Below are 12861 nucleotides of genomic sequence, written 5' to 3'. Positions count from 1 at the left end.
CACCTGGAAACTCACTGCACAGTTAAACCACCTTGATCCCTTGTGTATTCTCGGGGCTGATTACCACAGTCAGGAGGCTTGGGAATGGCTTGGGCCATGAACTGGATGTTGACAGACACCGTTAGGGTCAATAGTGTCAGTGTCAGCAAAGCTGCATTCAGTATTAACTTTATTTTGTGAAAAACAGCAAGGGTGTAAATCTTTATTTATGTACCACCACCAGGAAGAAAGGAAATACCCAAGTGGCCAGTGACAAGCAGTGCCCTTCTCAGAGGACAATGCTGCGTGATCACACAGTGAAGAGATGGGCAGGGGGTTGGAGGGGGAAATAATACACTCCCTGCGATCTTTAAGGCATCTGGATGGGTGCATGAATAGGAAGGGTTTAGAGATATGTGAGCCACAATGCTGGCAATCTGGAACTAGATTAGTTTAGGATATCTAGTCAGCATGGAGAGTTGGACAGAGGGGCATGTTTCCATGCTGTGCAACTCTATGACTCTATAGAGTAACACCCCTCTGGGGCAGGTGCGACTTATAGAGTCATAGAGATGTACAGCATAGAAACAGACCCTTCGGTCCAACCCATCCATGCTGACCAGATATCCCAATGTGATCTAGTCCCACCTGCCAGCACCCAGCCCATATCCCTCCAAACCCTTCCTATTCATATACCCATCCAAACAACACTCCACCACCACCTTCTGTCTTCTAGCTTAGAGTCAGTTCTGTATCCAAATGGCTAGTTCTCCCTGTATTCCGTGAGGTCTAACCTTGCTAAACAGTCTCCCATGGGGAACCTTGTCAAACGCCTTACTGAAGTCCATATAGATCACATCTACTGCTCTGCCCTCATCAATCTTCTTTATTACTTCTTCAAAAAACTCAATCAAGTTTGTAAGACATGATTTCCCATGCACAAAACTATGTTGACTATCCGTAATCAGTCCTTGCCTTTCCAAATACATGTACATCCTGTCCCTCAGGATTCCCTCCAACAACTTGCCCACCACTGAGGTCAGGCTCACTGGCTTATAGTTCCTTGGCTTGTCCTTACCACCCTTCTTAAACAGTGGCACCATGTTAGCCAACCTCCAGTCTTCTGGCACCTCACCTGTGACTATCGATGATACAAATATCTCAGCAAGAGGCCCAGCAATCACTTCTCTAGCTTCCAACAGAGTTCTAGGGTACACCTGATCAGGTCCTAGGGATTTATCCACCTTTATGTGTTTCAACGCATCCAGCACTTCCTCCTCTGTAATATGAACATTTTTCAAGGTGTCATCTATTTCGCTACTTTCTATATCTTCCATATCCTTTTCCACAGTAAATACTGATGCAAAATACTCATTTAGTATCTCCCCCATTTTCTGCGGCTCCACACAAAGGCCACCTTGCTGATCTTTGAGGGGCTCTATTCTCTCCCTAGTTATCATTTTGTCCTTAATGTATTCATAATGTATTTTTGCCCTCCTGATTTCCCTCTTAAGTATACTCCTACTGCCTTTATACACTTCTAAGGATTCACTCGATCTAACCTTCATATGCTTCCTTCTTTTTATTAACCAAGCCCTCAATGCCTTTAGTCATTCAGAATTTCCTACACCTACCAGCCTTTCCTTTCACCCTGACAGGAATATACTTTCTCTGGATTCTCGTTATCTCACTTCTATCGGCTTCCCATTTTCCAGCCGTCCCTTTACCTGCGAACATCTACCTCCAATCAGCTTTTGAAAGTTATTGCCTAATACTGTCAAAATTGGCCTTTCTCCAATTTAGAATATCAACTTTTAGATCTGGTCTATCCTTGTCCATCATTATTTTAAATCTAATAGAATTACGGTCGCTGGCCCCAAAGTGTTCCCCCAATGACACCTCAGTCACCTGCCCTGCCTTGGTTTCCAAGAGTAGGTCAAGTTTTGCACCTTCTCTAGTAGGTACATCCACATACTGAATCAAATTCCTCACCATCTAAACCCTTAACACGATGACAGTCCTAGTCTATGTTTAGAAAGTTAAAATCCCCTACCATAACCACACTATTATTCTTATAGATAACTGAGATTTGAAGCTGGGCCTCCTAGCTGAGAGGCAGGGGAACTACAACAGAGCTACAAGAGCCCTCAGTATTAACTTTCAGGCAAGGCATAGAACATAGAACATAGAACAATACAGCACAGAACAGGCCCTTCGGCCCACGATGTTGTGCCGAACTTCTATCCTAGATTAAGCACCCATCCATGTACCTATCCAAATGCCGCTTAAAGGTCGCCAATGAATCTGACTCTACCACTCCCACGGGCAGCGCATTCCATGCCCCCACCACTCTCTGGGTGAAGAACCCACCCCTGACATCTCCCCTATACCTTCCACCCTTCACCTTAAATTTATGTCCCCTTGTAACACTCTGTTGTACCCGAGGAAAAAGTTTCTGACTGTCTACTCTATCTATTCCTCTGATCATCTTATAAACCTCTATCAAGTCACCCCTCATCCTTCGCCGTTCCAACGAGAAAAGGCCGAGAACTCTCAACCTATCCTCGTATGACCTACTCTCCATTCCAGGCAACATCCTGGTAAATCTTCTCTGCACCCTCTCCAAAGCTTCCACATCTTTCCTAAAGTGAGGCGACCAGAACTGCACACAGTACTCCAAATGTGGCCTAACCAAAGTCCTGTACAGCTGCAACATCACCTCACGACTCTTGAATTCAATCCCTCTGCTAATGAACGATAATACTCCATAGGCCTTCTTACAAACTCTATCCACCTGAGTGGCAACCTTCAAAGATCTATGTACATAGACCCCAAGATCCCTCTGTTCCTCCACCTGACCAAGAACCCTACCATTAACCCTGTATTCCGCATTCTTATTTGTTCTTCCAAAATGGACAACTTCACACTTGGCAGGGTTGAACTCCATCTGCCACTCCTCAGCCCAGCTCTGCATCATATCTAAGTCCCTCTGCAGCCGACAACAGCCCTCCTCACTGTCCACAACTCCACCTATCTTTGTATCATCTGCAAATTTACTGACCCACCCTTCGACTCCCTCATCTAAGTCATTAATAAAAATTACAAACAGCAGAGGGCCCAGAACTGATCCCTGCGGAACTCCACTTGTAACTGGACTCCATGCTGAATATTTACCATCTACCACCACTCTCTGACTTCGACCGGTTAGCCAGTTTTCTATCCAATTGGCCAAATTTCCCTCTATCCCATGCCTCCTGACTTTCCGCATAAGCCTACCATGGGGAACCTTATCAAATGCCTTACTAAAATCCATGTACACTACATCCACTGCTCTACCCTCATCCACATGCTTGGTCACCTCCTCGAAGAATTCAATAAGACTTGTAAGGCAAGACCTACCCTTCACAAATCCGTGCTGGCTGTCCCTAATCAAGCAGTGCCGTTCCAGATACTCGTAAATCCTATCCCTCAGTACCCTTTCCATTACTTTGCCTACCACAGAAGTAAGACTAACTGGCCTGTAATTCCCGGGGTTATCCCTATTCCCTTTTTTGAACAGGGGCACAACATTCGCTACTCTCCAGTCCCCTGGTACCACCCCCGTTGCCAGTGAAGACGAGAAGATCATTGCCAACGGTACTGCAATTTCCTCTCTTGCTTCCCACATAATCCTAGGATATATCCCGTCAGGCCCGGGGGACTTGTCTATCCTCAAGTTGTTCAAAATGTCCAACACATCTTCCTTCCTAACAGATATCTCTTCTAGCTTATCAGTCCGTTTCACACTCTCCTCTTCAACAATACAGTCCCTCTCGTTCGTAAATACTGAAGAGAAGTACTTGTTCAAGACCTCTCCTATCTCTTCCGACTCAATACACAGTCTCCCACCACTGTCCTTGATCGGACCTACCCTCGTTCTCGTCATTCTCAGGTTTCTCACATACGCATAGAATGCCTTGGGGTTATCCTTGATCCTATCCGCCAGGGATTTTTCATGCCCTCTCTTAGCTCTCCTAATCCCTTTCTTCAGGTCCCTTCTGGCTATCCTGTATCCCTCCACTGCTCTGTCTGAACCTTGTTTCCTCAACCTTATGTAAGCCTCCTTCTTCCTCTTTACTAGACATTCAACCTCCCTCGTCAACCAAGGCTCCCTCACACGACCATTTCTTTCCTGCCTGATCGGTACATACATATCAAGGACACGTCGTATCTGCTCCTTGAAAAAGTCCCACATTTCCACCACATCCTTCCCTGACAGCCTATGCTCCCAACGTATGCTCCTCAAATCCTGTCTTACAGCATCGTAATTTCCCTTCCCCCAATTGTAAAAACTTCCTTGTTGTGTGCACCTATCCCTCTCCATAACCAAGGTGAAAGTGACAGAATTGTGGTCGCCATCACCAAAATGTTCACCCACTAACAAGCCCACCACTTGTCCCGGTTCGTTACCGAGTACCAAATCCAATATGGCCTCCCCTCTGGTTGGACAATCTACATACTGCGTTAGAAAAGCTTCCTGGACACACTGCACAAACACCGCCCCATCCAATCTACTTGATCTAAAGAGCTTCCAATCAATATTTGGGAAGTTGAAGTCGCCCATGACTACGACCCTGTGGCTTCTGCACCTTTCCAAAATCTGTTTCCCAATCTGTTTCTCCACATCTTTGCTGCTATTGGGGGGCCTATAATAAACACCCAACAAGGTGACTGCACCTTTCCTATTTCTGACTTCAGCCCATACTACCTCCAGAGGCAGATCTCCCTCAAACTTCCTTTCTGCAGCCGTTATACCATTTCTAATTAGCAATGCCACCCCCCCTCCTTTTTTACCACCCTCCCTAATCTTACTGAAACATCTGTAACCAGGAACCTCCAACAGCCATTCCTGTCCCTCATCTATCCATGTTTCCGTGATGGCTACAACATCGTAGTCCCAGGTACCGATCCATGCCTTAAGTTCACCCACCTTATTTCTGATACTCCTTGCATTGAAGTATACGCACTTGAGCCCATCTCTGTGTCCGTAAGTAGTCCCTGTCAGTGCTACCTTCTCCACAGCCTCCCTACAGTCTTGGACATCCTGACACACAGCTAGCTTACTTGCTGGACTACAAGTCCGGATCCCATCCCCCTGCCAAATTAGTTTAAACCCCCCCGAAGAGTGCTAGCAAACCTACCCCCCAGGATATTGGTGCCCTTCTGGTTCAGGTGCAACCCGTCCTGTTTATACAGGTCCCACCTTCCCCAGAATGCAGTCCAATTGTCCAAATATCTGAAGCCCTCCCTCCTACACCATCCTTGCAGCCACGTGTTCAACTGCACTCTCTCCCTATTCTTTGCCTCTCTGTCACGTGGCACCGGCAACAACCCAGAGATGACGACTCTGTCTGTCCTAGCTTTTAGCTTCCAGCCTAACTCCTTGAGCTCTTGAATGACCTCCCCGCCCCTCTTCCTACCTATGTCGTTGGTGCCAATGTGTACCACGACTTCTGGCTGCACACCCTCCCCCTTAAGGATTCTGAAGACACGGTCCGAGACGTCTCGGACCCTAGCACCCGGGAGGCAACAAACCATCCGAGAGTCTCGCCCATGTCCACAGAACCGCCTGTCCGTCCCTCTAACTAGAGAGTCCCCTATAACTAGCGCTCTCTTCTTCTCCCCCTTTCCCTTCTGAATCTCAGAGCCACAGACCCCTTCACTGCAGCTTACACCTGCAAGGCTGTCCCCCCCAACAGTTTCCAAAGCTGCATACTTATTTTTTAGGGGAACGACTACAGGGGAACCCTGCACTGCCTGTTTCTTCCCCTTCCCACCTCTAACTGTTACCCAGCTACCTCTGTTCTCTGGCGTAACTATGTCCCTGTAGCTTCTATCGATCACCCTCTCAGCCTCTCTAATAATCCTCAGCTCATCCAGTTCCAGTTCCAGTTCCCTAACTCGTTCGGTGAGGATCATTAGATGTTTAAACAGTCAATTGATCACGTTCCCTGATTCCCTGAATCAAATTAATTGTAGAAAAGTAACCAGCTGAAGTGTTGAAGTGTGATTCATTCAATGAATTTCTTAACCTACTTGCAATAATGCCATATTATTTGTTGACTGAATGATTTATTACCTTGTTAGAAGGACACTGAATGACATTTGAAAACAACTATTTATGAAGGGGGTTGGATGTCAGAAAAAATCAAGTATAATTTTCACCAAGGGATCTTTACATGCCATTAATACAATAATGTACTCTACCATATTCCAACAAATAAAAAAATGGTTATGTAAATTCATTATAATGAGAATAATTGCCTATTGGGCCATGGAAACTTTATGGTCTAGCAGCAAACTTCAAAATCACAATTCGTCATTAAATTCCTTATAATTGATATGTAGAAATTAGTTAATTTGTAATACAAGAAACAGAAGCAAGAATAGGTCATTCAGTCCATCAAGGGGAAAGCAAGGACTGCAGGTGCTAGAGATCAGAGTTGACAGTATAGTGCTGGAAAAGCACAGCAGGTCAGGCAGCATCCAAGGAGCAGGAGAATAGACATTTTGGGCAAGAGTCCTTCATCAGAAATGAGGTTTGTGGGCTGAGGGGGTTGAGAAATAAATGGAAGAGGGGGGGGGTTAAGGCTGGGGAGAGGTAGCTGAGGGCACGTTACATTGATGAAGGTGGGGCTAATGGTGATAGGTCAGAGCAAGGGTGGAGCAGATAGATGGGAAGAAAGATGAACGGGTAGGACAGGTCATGAGGGTGGTGCCAAGTTGGAAGGTTGGAACTGGGATAAGGTGGGTGAAGTGGAAATGAGGAAACTAGTGAAGTCTACATTGATGCTGTGTGGTTGGAAGGTCCCAAGGTGGAAGATGAGGCATTCTTCCTCCAGATGTCGGATGGTTAGGGTGTGGTGATGGAAGAGGCACAGGACATGCATGTCCTTGGCAGAGTGGAGGGGGAGTGAAGTGTTCAGCCACAGGGCAGTTGGATTGGTTGTGGCGGGTGACCTAGAGATGTTCTCTGAAGCGTTTGCAAGTAGGCACCCTGTCTCTCCAATGTAGAGGAGCCTGCATCGGGAGCAATAGATTCAGTAAATGACATGTGGAAGTGCAGGTGAAACTCTAATGGATGTGGATGGCTCCTTTGGGGCCTTGGACTGAGGTGAGGGATCTGCTCCCAGGAGGACCAGTTCAACCACAGAACATACCAGATGGCCCCCTTCTTAAAAAACTGCAATTTCCCCTCCCACCTGATCGATGATGCCATCCAGTGCATCTCATCCACCTCCTGCACCTCCAGCCTTGAACCCCACCCCTCCAACCGCAACAAGGACAGAATCATCTGGTCCTCACCTTCCACTGCACCAACCTTCATGTACATTGCACCATCCTCTGCTGTTTCCACCACCTACAAATGGACCCCACCACCAGGGATATATTTCCCTCCCCACTCCTATCTGCTTTCCAAGAAGATCATTCCCTTCTCAACTCCCTTCACAACGCCCCTCCCCCAACCATCTCATCTTCCCCTCCCGGCACCTTCCCGACACCACAGCAATTGCAAAACCTGCACCCAAACCTCCTCCCTCACCTCCATCCAAGGCCCCAAAGGAGCCTTCCACATCCATAAGATGTTTAGCTGCACTTCCACCCATGTCATTTACTGTACCCGTTGCTCCTGATGCAGTCTCCTCTACACTGGGGAGACAGGACACCTACTTGCAGAGTGCTTCAGAGAACATCTCCGGGACACCTGCACCAACCAACCCCACCGCCCCCTAGCTGAATACTTCAACTCACCCTCCCACTCTGCCAAGGTCATGCAGGTCCTGGTTGACTCAAGCTCCCCTCAGATGGCAAAACTGGCATCACAGGAATCAGAGCAATGAGTCTTCTTGGAATGCTGTCTATAGCAAGAAAGCTTTTCTCAGGTAGATTAGATTCCCAACAGTATGGAAACAGGCTATTTGACCCATTAAGTCCACACTGACCCTCTGAAGAGGAACCCACCCAAACTGCTCTGATTCCTGTGATGCCAGTTTTGCCATCTGAGGGGAGCTTGAGTCAACTAGGCCTGAACGCATAGAGTTTAGAAGAATGAGAAAAGATCTCATTGTAACATATAAAGTTTGAACATGGCTGGACAAACTTGCTGGAGTGTCTACAAATAACAATCTGAGATAAGGAGAAAAATTTCTTCACTCGGAGGGTGTCAGATTCCCTACCAAGGTGATGGTTCCCCCTACCTTTTGTTACCCCTGATTAGTGCACCTAACACTATGGGCAATTTAGCATGACTTATTCACCTGACCTGCACACCTTTGGATTGTGGGAGGAAACTGGAGCATCTACAGGAAACCCACACAGACAGGGAAGAATGTACAAATTCCACACAGACGGTCCCCCAGGCGGGAATTGGACCCAGGTCCCTGGTGCTGTGATGCAGTGCTATCCACTGAGCCACCATGCTGCACCAACCCCCCCCCCCCCCCCCCAGGAAAGGACACAATTACTTCACACAATACTTAATGTGATCTTATTATAGTCCTATGCAGCTACAGCAAGACATCTTTGCTTGTGTAATCAAAACCTCTTGGCTTGAAGACCAACATCTCACTTGCCTTCCTGAGTGCTTATTACACCTGAATAGTTTCTTTTAGTAATTGCTGTACACAGACGCCCATGTCCTTTTGTACAACAGCACTTCCTAACCTATCACCCGTGAAATAATAGTCTGCTCTTCTGTTGTTCAAACCAAAGAGTGGGAGCAGTAGGGGGAAGTGACGACGACCAGAGAGGCAGCCAGGACCAGGAAGCTGGTGTAGCGCAAGCTTACCTGGGTAGGTTTTTTTCCCTATAAAAGCATGCAGGAGAGGAACCCGAGGCACTACAGAGGTAGTGTCTCCCACCCGCCCTCCTCCTCTAACCTAATAATAAGACCCGTTGTGGTAAGTAGGTAAGTGCTGCATTTTGCTTATTCTATTCTTTAGACCTAGTTTGTTTTTTTTTAAAAGGTTACTTTTAGAGGGATGGCAGTGAAGGCAGTGCAATGTTCCTCTTGCAACACATTTGAGGTGAGGGATGCCATGGTCGTCCCTGCTGATTACACTTGCAGGAAGGGCACCCATCTCCAGCTCCTCCAAGACCGTGTTAGGGAACTGGAGCTGGAGTTGGATGAACTTAGGATCATTTGGGAGGCAGAGGGGGTCATAGATCGGAGTTTTAGGGAAGTAGTAACTCCAAAGCTTGCAGACAGATGGGTGACAGTGAGGGGGACTGGGAGGAAGCAGCCAGTGTAGGGACCCCCTGCAGCCGTTCCCCTCAAGAACAAGTATACCATTTTGGATACTTGTGGGGGGGTCGACTTACCAGGGGTAAGCAATGGGGTTCAGGCCTCTGGCAAGGAGCCTATCCCCGTTGCTCAGAAGGGAAGGGTGGAGCAGAGCAATAGTTATTGGGGACTCGATAGTTCGGGGCACAGATAGGCGGTTTTGTGGGGGCGATAGAGACTCACGTTTGGTATGTTGCCTCCTAGGTGTAAGGGTACGTGACGTCTCTGATCGTGTTTTCTGGATCCTTAAGGGGGAGGGGGAGCAGCCCGAAGTTGTGGTCCACATTGGGACCAACGACATAGATAGGAGGAGGGCTGAGGATGTTAGGCAGGCTTTCAGGGAGCTAGGTTGGAAGCTCAGAGTTAGAACAAACAGAGTTGTTGTCTCTGGTTTGTTACCTGTGATACGTGATAGAGAGTCGAGGAATAGGGAGAGAGAACAGTTAAATGCGTGGCTACAGGGATGGTGCAGGAGGGAGGGATTCCGGTATCTGGATAACTGGGGTTCTTTCTGGGGAAGGTGGGACCTCTATAAACAGGATGGTCTACACCTGAACCTGAGGGGCACCAGTATCCTTGGGGGGAGGTTTGCTAGTGCTCTTGGGGAGGGGTTAAACTAACTCTGCAGGGGCATGGGAACCTAGACTGTATCTTGAGGGTGCAGGACCTGGAGTGTAGGGAGGTTAGGAACATGGCATCAATTTCAAAGGAGGGTGCCTATAAACAGGAAAGTGGCTTGAAGTGTGTATACTTCAATGCAAGAAGTATACGAAATAAGGTAGGTGAACTTGCAGCGTGGGTTGGTACCTGGGATTTCGATGTTGTGGCTATTACGGAGACATGGGTAGAACAGGGTCAGGATTGGCTGTTGCAGGTTCCAGGGTTTAAATGTTTTAGTAGGGTCAGAGGTGGGGGTAAAAGAGAGGGGAGGTGTGGCATTGCTTGTCAAAGATAGTATTACAGCGGTGGAAAGGGCGATGGATGAAGACTGGCCATCTGAGGTAGTTTGGGCTGAGGTTAGGAATAGGAAAGGTGAGGTCACCCTGTTAGGAGTTTTCTACAGGCCTCCTAATAGTCCAAGAGACATAGAAGAAAGGATTGTGAGGATGATTCAGAAGAAAAGTGAAAGTAACAGGGTGGTTGTTATGGGGTCTTTAACTTTCCTGATATTGACTGGGAAAGCTATAGCTCGAGTTCGTTAGATGGGTTGGTGTTTGTCCAATGTGTGCAGGAGGGTTTCCTGACACAATATGTAGACAGGCCAACAAGAGGTGAGGCCATACTGGATTTGGTTCTGGGTAACGAACCAGGCCAGGTGTTAGAATTAGAGGTAGGTGAGCACTTTGGGGACAGTGACCACAATTTGGTGACTTTTACTCTAGTGATGGAGAGGGATAAGTGTGCACTGCAGGGCAAAAGTTATAGCTGGGGGCAGGGAAATTATGATTTGGTGAGGCACGACTTAGGATGCGTGGATTGGAAAAGTAGGCTTCAAGGCAAGGGCGCAATTGATATGTGGAGCTTGTTCAAGGAGCAACTATTGAGTGTCCTTGATAAGTATGTACCTGTCAGGCAGGGAGGAAAGGGTTGTTTGAGGGAGCCGTGGTTTAATAAGGAATTGGAATCCCTTGTTAAAGGGAAGAAGGCGGCCTATGTAAAGATGAGGCGTGAAGGTTCAATTGGGGCAATTGAGAGTTATAAGGTAACCCGGAAGGATCTGAAGAGAGAGCTAAGAGCAGCAAGGAGGGGGCATGAAAAGTCCTTAGTTGGTAGGATTAGGGAAAACCCAAAGGCTTTCTATAGGTATGTCAGGAATAAAAGAATGACGAGGGTAGGAATAGGTCTAGTCAAGGATAGTAGTGGGAAGTTGCGTGTGGAAGCTGAAGAGATTGGGGAGACACTGAATGAATACTTTTCGTCAGTATTCACTCAGGAACAGGACATTGTTGCCGACGTGTATACTGAGTCACAATTAATTAAAATGGATGGCTTTGAGGTATATAGCAAAGAGGTGTTGGAAAGTCTGGAAAGGGTGAAAATAGATAAGTCCCCTGGGCCTGATGGCATTTATCCTAGGATTCTCTGGGAAGCAAGGGAGGAGATTGCACAGCTATTGGCCTTGATTTTTATGTCCTCGTTGTCTACAGGAATAGTGCCAGAAGACTGGAGGATAGGAAATGTGGTTCCCTTGTTCAAAAAGGGGAGTAGGGATAACCCTAGTAACTATAGGCCGGTGAGCCTCACTTCTGTTGTGGGCAAAGTCTTAGAGAGAATTGTAAGGGATAGGATTTATGAACATCTGGATAGGAATAATGTGATCAAGGATAGTCAGCATGGTTTTGTGAAGGGCAGATCGTGCCTCACAAACCTTATTGAATTCTTTGAGAAGGTGACTAAGGAGGTGGACGAGGGTAAAGCGGTAGATGTGGTGTATATGGATTTTAGTAAGGCGTTTGATAAGGTTCCCCATGGTAGGCTACTGCAAAAAATACGGAGGTATGGCATTGAGGGTGAGTTGCAGGTTTGGATTAGGAATTGGCTGGCTGGAAGAAGACAGAGGGTAGTAGTTGATGATAAAGGTTCATCTTGGAGTGCAGTTACTAGTGGTGTTCCACAAGGATCTGTTTTGGGACCATTGCTGTTTGTCATTTTTATAAATGACCTGGAGGAGGGGCTAGAAGGTTGGGTGAGCAAGTTTACAGATGATGCGAAAGTCGGTGGAGTTGTTAACAGTGAGGAAGGATGTGTCAGGTTACAGCAGGATATAGATAAGCTGGAGAGCTAGGCAGAAAGGTGGCAAATGGAGTTCAATGTGGGTAAGTGTGAGGTGATTCACTTTGGTATGAGTAACAAAAAGATGGGGTACTGGGCTAATGGTCAGATACTTGGTAGTGTGGATGAGCAGAGGGATCTTGGTATCCATGTACAAAGATCTCTGAAAGTTGCCACCCAGGTAAATAGTGCGGTGAGGAAGGCATATGGCGTACTGGCTTTTATTGGTAGAGGAATTGAGTTCCGGAGTCCTGAGGTCATGTTGCAGTTGTATAAGACTCTGGTGCGGCCGCATCTGGAGTATTGTGTGCAGTTTTGATCGCCATACTATAGGAAGGATGTGGAGGCACTGGAACGGGTGCAGAGGAGGTTTACCAGGATATTGCCTGGTATGGTAGGAAGATCGTATGAGGAAAGGCTGAGGCACTTGGGGTTGTTTTCATTGGTGAAAAGAAGGTTTAGGGGTGATTTGATAGAGGTGTACAAGAAGATTAGGGGTTTAGATAGGGTTGACCATGAGAACCTTTTTCCACGTATGGAGTCAGCTATTACGAGGGGGCATAGCTTTAAATTAAGGGGTGGTAGGTATAGGACAGATGTTAGGGGTAGATTCTTTACTCAGCGAGTCGTGAGTTCATGGAATGCCCTGCCAGTAGCAGTGGTGGACTCTCCCTCTTTATGGGTATTTAAACGGGCATTGGATAGGCATATGGAGGATAGTGGGCTAGTGTAGGTTAGGTGGGCTTGGATCGGTGCAACATCGAGGGCCAAAGGGCCTGTACTGCGCT

The sequence above is a fragment of the Chiloscyllium punctatum genome, chromosome 42 (assembly GCF_047496795.1).
Source record: "Chiloscyllium punctatum isolate Juve2018m chromosome 42, sChiPun1.3, whole genome shotgun sequence".
In the NCBI taxonomy this organism is placed as follows: domain Eukaryota; kingdom Metazoa; phylum Chordata; class Chondrichthyes; order Orectolobiformes; family Hemiscylliidae; genus Chiloscyllium; species Chiloscyllium punctatum.
Note: the sequence above shows the minus strand (reverse complement) of the source record.